The following is a 10729-nucleotide window of genomic DNA, read 5'->3' as shown; positions in this document are numbered from 1 at the left end:
ACCCCTAGCTCATCACACACTATCTAGATAAATCAGACAATCTCCAACACAGTATGTCGCATTCCATATGAAACGCTTATAACCACCTTTGTTATATAAAGATAAGAAGGCTCCAATGTGGAGAACAAAAGCTTCTTATGTCGCCGGTCACTATTTCTCATATTCTCACTGACTTAGGATTTGGAATGTTAACCTTGCAGACACACCGACTCCTTACCAGAAAGCTTAGTGTACTACTTCGAAAGTCCAATCGCTGGTCCATCTTAAGTTTCTGGTTCCCTTGCGGAATAGTGGCGCCATCTGTGATAATCGACTTTGATTCCTACTAACTTTAGCAAGAAACCTTTGTTTTGTGTAGCCAAAGACTATACACATTGTTGCATAGCCAAAGATTGCACATATTTTTGCATAGCCAAAGATTACACACATTTATGTGTAGCGGGCACACCCTTCCTCTTTTTTGGATCTAGCTAATCTAAAGGTGTTATGTGGTGGAGCCAAGAGACGTCCACCTCGATCCGAGTCATATCTTGGGGGCAAGGATGAGGATTCTACTCATGGTTGGGGAACAATCATTTGTGATATAAAGCTTTGTTTAAAGTTACGACCTTATCTCGTTGGTGCCGAGCTCCACACTAGGCGAAACATAGTCTAACACTAAATAAAAGTTCTAAAAACGCTAAACACAATGTACAAATACATTAAAGCTAATGATAACAAAACATAGTGTAACAAATATTGTTTAATACATTAAATAATACGTTACAAGAAGATCATGCTCATGCAAGGGAGAAAGAATCACGGAAAGCTAGAAGACCTAGCACCAAAGACTCCAACTGGCTCAAGACATTGTGAAAGGCGGTTCTTTAGGTCATATTTGGAAAGGTCTCGCTATTGTACGCCCAAGGTGACCCATTCCCCTCGGAGAACCCCCATAACCTTAGTTTGGTCGATTCGTTTCTTCTTAAGCCCCGACCTGACACCATGTGCTACAGAAGATGAAGTATCTGACTTAAGTCTCATTTGACAGGAATTTTGATTCTTCTCTTCGAGCAGCTTCTCTCGCTCAGCTACGAGACCATCTAAAGCTGCAAGGGACCCAAAATGTTTAAATTCATCCAAACGGTTACGCAGGAGAAACACTCCTTCTCGAAGCTGACCAATTTCACCTCAACCAGATTATAAGGAGCGTTTGAATCCTTGGCTCCTTTAGAAGAGGTGTCATAGAATAAAAGCTTCTTTTTACTGGCGACAAACTGGTTTAGAAATAAAGTCGCCCGAAACACCTTTTAAGTTGCTTTTTCCAGCATATTATACTTTTTGATTGCGGAAAGCTGTCGAACCTGGGTGCAGTCATCGCTTCATACACAACTATTCATCTCAGTCGTAGTTCAAGGCAAGCAACCAACCAACACACGGGGAAGGGGAAAATAACATCTTACATGGATACTCGAGTCAAACCCGGGTTATTTCGACCTTTTATCTTTGTAGGACTTCCCCGGATGGTTGTTTTTCCCTATTCTGTGTTAGTAGGCTAGTCACGATTTTTCTTGCTCCGACCTTCTGAAGACACAAATACAACCAAAGTATCCCCGACATATAGTACATACAGTGCATTGACATTCGGGGAATCTTTCCTTTTGAGATAATATGTGAAAGAGTAAGATAATTAGCCAATAGGAGAATATTCAAGATCGTAGAATACTAATAAAGCTAGGACATGGGTTATACCAGAAAATTTCACTTCACGAATATCCCGAAAATATATCTCCTAGTCAGAAAAGGAAAGCAATGTCTCTTTCATATCCTTCTATGCATCGGTGAAGGCATCATACAAGATGAAGTATTTTTTAACTTTCTGGGAAAAGTGATATGAGGACCAAAATCGCCTCCTTCGTTTGGTACAAGATGCCGGGGAAGAAGAAGAGGAGAGGAAGGCGCATAACTCATCATGGGAAAAAGGAGAAAGGGGAGTAACCAAGATATAATTCTCCTTGAAATTGTTTAACTGTCAGTATACACACGAAAGATCGCGTTTCTTATCCGTTGAAGATAAATGAGTCTACAGCCGTAATCCTTTTAGGAAGGATTAAGTTCAAGAAGGTGGAAAAAGAGATTCATGGAAGCCAAAAACATGTTTCACTAGTACTGATACTAATATTGGAAGACCCTTACAAAGCCCCAGTCATAAGGATGAACCTACAACTAAGAAACGCGAAGATAATCCAACACTTCCTTTTCAAAGGCAATAAAAGGAAGTCGCACACCCAACTTCTCAAAGATACAGGAGTAGAAGGGGATAAAACACCCTTCGAAATTATGACACACCCTCTTGTCTGTAAGGAATCATTAAGACTGCCCAGTTAGAAGGGGATCCCACTTCAAAAGGAATCTTTTTTCATTGTCATTTTGGGTATAGCTAGAGGGTGTTCCCAAATATAGTGGATCTACCCATGAATAATCCCACACAATTATTTTCATCAGAACGGTCGAATCATACACCCGCATTACGAATAATTTGAGTGAGTTAGTGATGATAGATCTGTAATAAAGGATTGACCCCTAGAGATTAAAAGGGTGAGAATCCCATTCTCTTAAAGTAGGCAATAATATACATGTGTGAAGAAAAAGGGGATCATGGTGGAAATCTACAGTTGGAGCTAGGAAGGCAATGATTATCAGCCAAAAAATATGTGACTATAAAGAGTAGCAAGAGAGTAAAATGGAACCTTGGGGGAAAAGCTCATTTTTTTATAGAGAAATTAATAAATATCAAAAATCAAGATCAAAGGAAAGATATCAATCCTAATAAAATGTTCACACCACTCCATGTAGCAGAAAGAAATGACAAAAATACTCAAGTGCCATAAGTAGAGGAATTATTCCCTAGTCTTCTTCCCTATGGTGGCACGTTGGGAGTAGGTGATGAAACATTACAATGGTAAGGAAGCATTTAATGCTCCTGCCATCCACTACCTTTTAAAACTCATTCCAAGTGTTTCATTTCCTATTCGTCGGACGATATTCTTAGAAGCCTACCAATATCACTAAAGGCTTCCCCAACCCACTCAGTGTCCGACAAAGCCTTGGGTATAAGTATTATGGCCAAGCCAAAGGACCAAATAGTTAATACCCAATTCTCCTTAAATTCAATCTACTTGACTCAAGGTATAAAATTTGTTCACTTGAAAAAGCAAGGTACATTCTTTGATCTCCATTTTTCACTCCACTCATCTTGAATCCTGAAGTGACTTGGGCGTTGGAGTGCTAACCATGAAAGTCCACCTCACGTCATCATGATGGGTATCAACACCGCTGTTTCAAGGTCATTAGTTTTCCAAATGTATCCATTTCATACTCCTGAATGGAACAAACTCTAACTCTCAAATGTCCCAAACTCAAACCAAATCAAAGTTGGACTAAAATGATATAACATTTCTATTAGATACAATTTAGTGTAGTTTAATTAAAAAATTGGAAGAAATTGTATGCATTAAAATCAGAAAAAAAAGTAAGGTGAGGATGAGAAATTTACCAAATATTCTTCAAATGTGACAAATGAATGACCGAACATGATTAAGGTAAGGGTTTTAGTTTGAATGAGAAAGAGTAGAAATTGAGATATTTTTGAAACTTCTCACGTGGTGGATGTTGGGCTTTTTGACTTTTGATTTCAAATATTAGAGAATGGGGATGATAAAAAGGCCATGTTATTTTAAAGGATGTATCTAAATTTCAATATCTAAAGGTTGTAACTAGAGACCATATCCAAGTCATATCTATTCTTGCATTGGGTGTGTTTATGATGAACTTGTTTTTTTGTATCGTATGGTGCATCAAGATTTTATAAATTGAACAACGCAAGAGACATTTTCAAAATTTTATAGGATTAGAGATAAATACTAAGAGTACAAATAGCAATCTAAAATGGTATTAAAAATCATGTCAAATCAATCAATACATAATAAAAAGTTATACCAATAATATAACATGGTTTCTCTTTCCACCCTTATATATTTTCCCCCACCACTATGAAAAGTCATGATTGTCCCCATTGTCTGAATATGTATATTTGGACGCACATTTTTAACCTATTTCTCATATTGAATTGATGAGGCACCAAATTATGCCAAAATTTAATCCAAATATGCATCTGCATATGAGTAAAAGGTACGACCGAAGATGCATGTCTGCGAACACCATTTATTCAAAAATTAGTGGGTGGTCTGGAGATGTGTCTTTAGACGCTTTTGTTTCACATCCTCACGCGAGACATTCCTTTTTCCTCGTGCTTCATTTTCTAAAAAAACTTCTTATCCTCTTAAACTTTTGAGCTCTCTGTCCCATTCAAGTGTCTCCTCCTAACAAACTTTTAACATTGGAGTTGCTTCTCTTACTTTCAAGCATATCATACAATCAAGCTTCTACTTCTCATCATTTTTATTAGGTAAGTGTTTCAAAATTCTATCTCTTTTTATGTTTTAATTTGGAGTTACTTGGTTAAGCTACATTAGTTGTTTTAAGTACATTAGATAGTAGTGTAAACAAAATTGGTAGCCTACAAGAATATGCATTAATATGTTTTTGGAGGGTTAGGGCAACAATAGTGTTTCGGCCATGGCTGAGAATTACAAGTTTCACTGGAGATGCATCTTCGAATTTTCTCTGAACGTTTTCGGAGATGCATTTCCAGATTTGACTCAGTCTGAAATTTGGTTGATTTTATGGAATTTGTGGATATTTCTGACATGTTATTTTTCTCGGTGTATGTTGTAACACATGAGTAATGGATGAAAACAATCCTGTCGGTACGATGTGAGAGGGATGTTAACAGGACCAGGAGGCCATGAGTTAATGATAACTCGTTTGATGGTTTGTAATGCCGAGGTTCCCAACCATCTAGTTTTTCTTCTCGTAGTCGACTCTCTCAGAAATCTACTTCACGGGGTCACGAGTCCCTGGATGATGCAACAGAACTTGAAGCCCCTGAAGCCCAAGAGGAAGCTGATGGCGATGCTCCTTTAGAGAGTTACCCATGAGGCCCATTTGACACCTCCTTACTTCATTTCTATGCAGAACATGCTGCTAGACATGTATGGAAAAGAGAGGTATATTTATTTTCTTTTGCAATACATATGTTTTCAATTAATTAAATCAATATTGATAATGATAATTTTTACAAGAGTGTACATGTTTGAAGTTGGTAAACCACGGAAGGAAGATGTTAGAGTTGGCACACCCCACTATTGTTTGGTTCGTTAATTTTATCCCCTATTTTGGTCTTTCTGGTTTATGTTTTACTATGTACATTACCATGAACCACGGCATGCAGGCGGCTTTTGTAGAGAATTGACATTCAAAAACGTCATCTTTGAATGCCAATTCTTTGCAAAATTTGTCTGCATGTCGTGGTTTATGGTAATGTATATTGGATGATGTCTTGTTCCTATTGTATCTTCCCACAAGGGAACAATTACTAAGTCGTTGAAGGATCGGTCTAGAGGAATCCCTCGAGATGATGGTCACCTATTTGGGGGCCGATCCTGCTAGTGCCTCAAAGGAGGAAGCTGACACAAGAGGATCATGGATGTTGAAGGTGATGATATGCAGGTTGAGTACCACCGACAATGTGCATTAAGGTGTTACCTCTTATTCCTGGTTGGTACATCCATGTTCATGGATAAAACTGTAACCTATTTCGAAGTGGTCTACCTTAAGTACTTCATCGACTTGACGATGATTCATAAGCACGATTGGGGGGCGACTTCTTGGTCTACCTGTACTCGAAGCTAGGCAAAGGTTGTCTATGAAAGACAAAGCATATGACAAGGAGTTGGATGATGCTTACAGTTTTTTTGAGTGATACTAATATTTTTATAATTCATTTGTTACACTTGTTTTTAATATTTTATCTAAGCCACTTTTAGGGATGGATCATCTCTCACTTTCCTCTCATCACCAGGTGGGAAGTTGTGATTTCCTATGATGAGGATTGGCCACATGATGCCGCATTTATCCCGTGCAGGGGAAATAGTGTGTCGAGCCATTCAAAGGGTATCTTGATCGTCATGTACCCGATGATGTTTGCTTTTACCCATACGAGGGTCACTGCGAGACGCGTCAGATTGACGTCATTTTCTAATACTCTAGATGGCTGACATGTGGGTCATCTCTTATGTATCCTTATCTTCCCGAGTGAGTGATGCGACTTTTTAGTTATTTGCATATTATTCTAAGACCTCCCTGTGAGTCTGATCCTTCCACCGTGCAGAGATCTTGATGTGATACTGGTTGATTTCGAGAGTCACTTGGTAATAGAGGAATATCGTAAGGTGTCAGCTACTTTTCAGTGGGTTGTATCTGACGGCTGCATGACATGGTTCTATAGGGTGTCACACTCTATCATGACACTAGAAGCTCTTAGAAGACTACATATGCCAATTAATTAGGAGGTACTTGAGGTTAGCGATGAGCACGTTGAGGACGTGGCGACAGTTTGTCGGCATGTAATGGAGATGGGTAGAGCAGGCATACATGCATAATTCTATGAGGATGGAAGTTCCCAATTGGTCCTCGTGGAGAACATGATTGTCGAATTACAAAATGTCGTGCAATACAAGTGAAGGAGAAGGCAGAGGATTAGACATACCCAGTAATTTATGTTTGGATGTATTTTTTTTTTTTTTTTGTATTTTCAGACAAATGTCATTATAATCTTGACTTTTTATGATTTACTTTAATTAATATATATCTTTTTAGTTTCATTTCAATTAAATATTATTTTACTCTACTTCAATATAACTTGGCCTAAAAAAATTTAATGTAAGGTACAATGGTGTTGTTTTAAAATTACTCCGGAGACATTTCAGAAATGCATATCTAAATACACCCAAAATTCGTTCAGAAATGCATCTCCATACCCATATTTTGTTCAAAATGGTGGCGAATCTTAAGCATACATAAGGATAGAAAGAAAGAACATTCTCCTAAAATAAAGTTCTAAAAAAACTTACACTTTCATTTAAAAACAATGCCAAACATCATATATATATATATATATATATATATATATATATATATATATATATATATATATATATATATATATATATTCAAAATTAGTTTTAAAAGTTTTTTTTATTCATACCAGATAAAGCGATATAAAGGAAAACATAAAGGAGGATTTTTTTTTTCTTTTCAATTTTCATGTGCAATACCAAATCATTTGTTATTGGAAATTACAATTTATGAAACAATTTGTATTTGCAAAGCACGTTACAATTAGGCATGGCAACAAGACTAGGTGGATTTAAGATTTATCAGTTCCGCCCCCACCCCATCCCCATTATTGAGAAAATGAAAGTAAAGTTTGTTACAGATATGTAACAGAAAGATAACGAATTGGAAGAGAGAAAGATCACAAAAGAATGCTCTATACTTCATTCATATTTTTGGATAAGGTACAAAGTGAGTATCCAATAGTATTTATACATGTTCTAATATCTATGCTATTTGATTGGAGTAATCTCAGCCGTTTATCTTAATAGCCTCCCTCAAGCTGAGCATGGTAGATGTCTATCATACCAAGCTTGGAAACAAAACTATTAAACTTAGGGGCTGCTAATGCTTTAGTCAAGAAATCAGCTAACTGTTCCTGAGAAGTAATTGGCAGTAGTCGTAATATTCCTTGATGCAGTTTTTCCCTCACTAAATGACAATCAATGTCCAAATGTTTAGTTCGTTCATGAAATACAGGATTAGAGGCTATGTGAATCGCGCTCTGGCTGTCGCAATATAGGACTGGTTGACGAATGGATGTAACCTGTAAATAACGAAACAAATGTAACAACCACTGTAACTCGCAGGTAGCTGTTGATAGAGCTCTATACTCTGCCTCAGACGATGACCTGGAGATGGTTTGTTGTTTCTTGGCACGCCATGAAATCAAAGAGGAGCCAAGAAAAAAACAGTAGCCAGAGATAGATTTGCGGGAGTCTATGCAGCCTGCCCAGTCAGAGTCGGAATATCCTAGAAGTTGTAACTCAGATGTTCTAGGAAAGAGGAGACCTCTGCCAGGATTATGTTTAAGATACCGGATCACTCGACAAGCAGCATTGTAATGAGACATGGTAGGAGCATGTAGGAATTGGCTGAGTTGTTGAGTTGCGAAAGTAATATCTGGCCGAGTGGTGTTGAGATATAATAGACGGCCAATCAACCTTCTATAAGTAGCTACGTCGTCATATGGTTTACCATTGTCCTGATGAAGCTAGATGGAGGGATCAAGAGGAGTGGCAGCTGGTTTGGAGCCTAACAAACCGGAATCTTGAAGGAGGTCAAGGCAATATTTTCTCTGAGATATAGAGATGCCCAGTTTCGAGTGAGCAACCTCTAAGCCCAAGAAATATTTCAGAACACCTAAGTCTTTAATCCTGAAACGATGATCAAGGATAGACTTTATTCTCTGGAACTCATCAAGAGATGTACCTGCCAGAATAACATCATCTACATAGACTAATAATGCAGTGAAGTCAGTGGCAATCTTTAAAGTGAAAAGGGAATAATCAGAGGTGGATTGAGTATAATCTTCCTGTATTAACAAAGAAGTCAGTTTCTCATACCATTTCCTGCTCGATTGTTTCAGACCATAGATGCTTTTCAACAGTTTGCAAACCTGATTAGGTTTATTGCAAGTTACTCCATCAGGAATTGTCATGTACACATCCTCCTGTAGATCTCCATGGAGAAATGCGTTGTTGACGTCCAATTGGTGTAAATGCCAATTTTGTATGGAAGCTAAGGCAAGCAGCATTCTAACTGTAGTAAGTTTAGCTACAGGGCTGGAACTGTCAAAAAAATCAAGACCCTCTATTTGATTGTAGCCTTTAGCTACTAATCGTGCCTTGTAACGTTCAATGGAACCATCAGCTTTGTGTTTGACTTTGAAAACCCACCTATTTCCTATAGGCTTCACATGAGGAGGAAGATCAACTATAGACCATGTACCAAGTTTCTCTAATGCTTCCAATTCAGATTGAATGGCTGTAAGCCAATGCTCAGATTTGCTAGCCTCTTTGAATGACTTAGGTTCAGAATTATGAGCGATAGCAGCAGAAAAAGCAAATTGAGCAGGTGATAAATTGGAAAATGAATGGAAAGCAGTAATAGGATATGGTGTACCTGGAGATGTTGATTCTTGTGAGTCATGTAAGGCATTGCACACATAATCGGCTAAATAAGAAGGTGAATTTTTCTGTCTGGCAGATTTGTGAGTTTTCATATGTTGTGAAATTGGTAGGTTTGTTGAGGGTGACATTGATGGCGTGACTGTAGGAGAAGAACTGGGTACAGGGATGAAGGGTGGTTGATTAGTAGGTGTAGGTTCTATAGTGTGATGAGGTGTATGAGAATCTGTATCAGTGGTGTTATGTTGTAAAGGGCAGTGATATGACCAAGTAGGTGGTTTTGAGACAGGTATGTATGGTAGGATATTATCATGATGTTTGGTGTTTCTAGAGACAAAGATTTCTTTTGTGTTTAGATCAAATAGGATAGAACCTTTCATACCTGGTTTAAAACCAAGAAAGATGCATTTTCGACCTCTTTGGTCAATTTTAGTTCTATGACAGTGAAGAGTGGAGGCATAAACAAGAGAACCAAAAACTTTCAAAGCATGTAAATCTGGCAATGTTTTGTGTAAAAGAAAATAAGGAGAATTATTATTAAGAATAGGACTAAGAACTCTGTTCATTATGAAAACTGCATGAGAAACAGCATAGCACCAAAACTGCTTGGGTAAATTTGAATGAAAAAGAAGGGCTCTTCCTATGTTTAAAATTTGTTGATGTTTCCTCTCAACCCTACCATTTTGTTGGGGAGATTCTACACAACTTGTTTGATGAACTATGCCCTTAGATTGATAGAACTGTGGCATTAAAAATTCTTGTCCATTATCAGTCCTGATTGTTTTTACTAAAGTGTTATGTTGTGTGTGTATTATCTGTACAAAGTGTTGTATATGGTGCCTGACTTCAGATTTGGATTTCATAAGAGTTAACCAAGTATATCTACTATAGTCGTCTACAGCAGTAAGAAAATAAGAATAACCACGAATAGATTTAATAGCAAGAGGCCCCCATATATCAAAGTGGAGTAAATCAAAAGGTTTTGCAGCTTTACTAATACTACTTGTATATGGTAAATTTTTGTGTTTGGCAAGATGGCATATGTCACAAATGCCTTTAGGATCTACAACAATAAAAGGAAAAGAAGAATGTAACAAAGCCATTCGAGAGCTAGAAAGATGACCTAATCTAAAATGCCATAGGGCTTGATCAGGGATGGTAATGGAATTAGAAGCAGAGATACCAGCAACAATTTGAGGCTTCTTATTTGGCAAATTCAAGTGATACAAGCCTTCAATGAAGTCAGCAGAACCAATCATCTTCAGTGAGTGAGGATCCTGAATCAAACATTGAAATTTTATGAAATTGACAATGCACGGTATGTCAAGGCATAATTTTGAAACTGAGATTAAGTTTAGTGAAAAATCTGGTACATACAGGACATTATGAATAGAGAATGTAGGAGTAAAACTGATGGTGCCTACATGTTTGGCTATAGCAAAATTACCATTAGGTAAACGAATATTGACAGGGTTTGTGTTTTTAAGAGATGTAAACCAATGAGGAGATCCACATATGTGGTCACTAGCACCAGAGTCTATGAT

The sequence above is a fragment of the Vicia villosa genome, linkage group LG4 (genome assembly GCF_029867415.1).
Source record: "Vicia villosa cultivar HV-30 ecotype Madison, WI linkage group LG4, Vvil1.0, whole genome shotgun sequence".
NCBI lineage: Eukaryota > Viridiplantae > Streptophyta > Magnoliopsida > Fabales > Fabaceae > Vicia > Vicia villosa.
The sequence above is the reverse complement of the archived record's forward strand: the minus strand, read 5'-3'. Positions refer to the sequence as shown.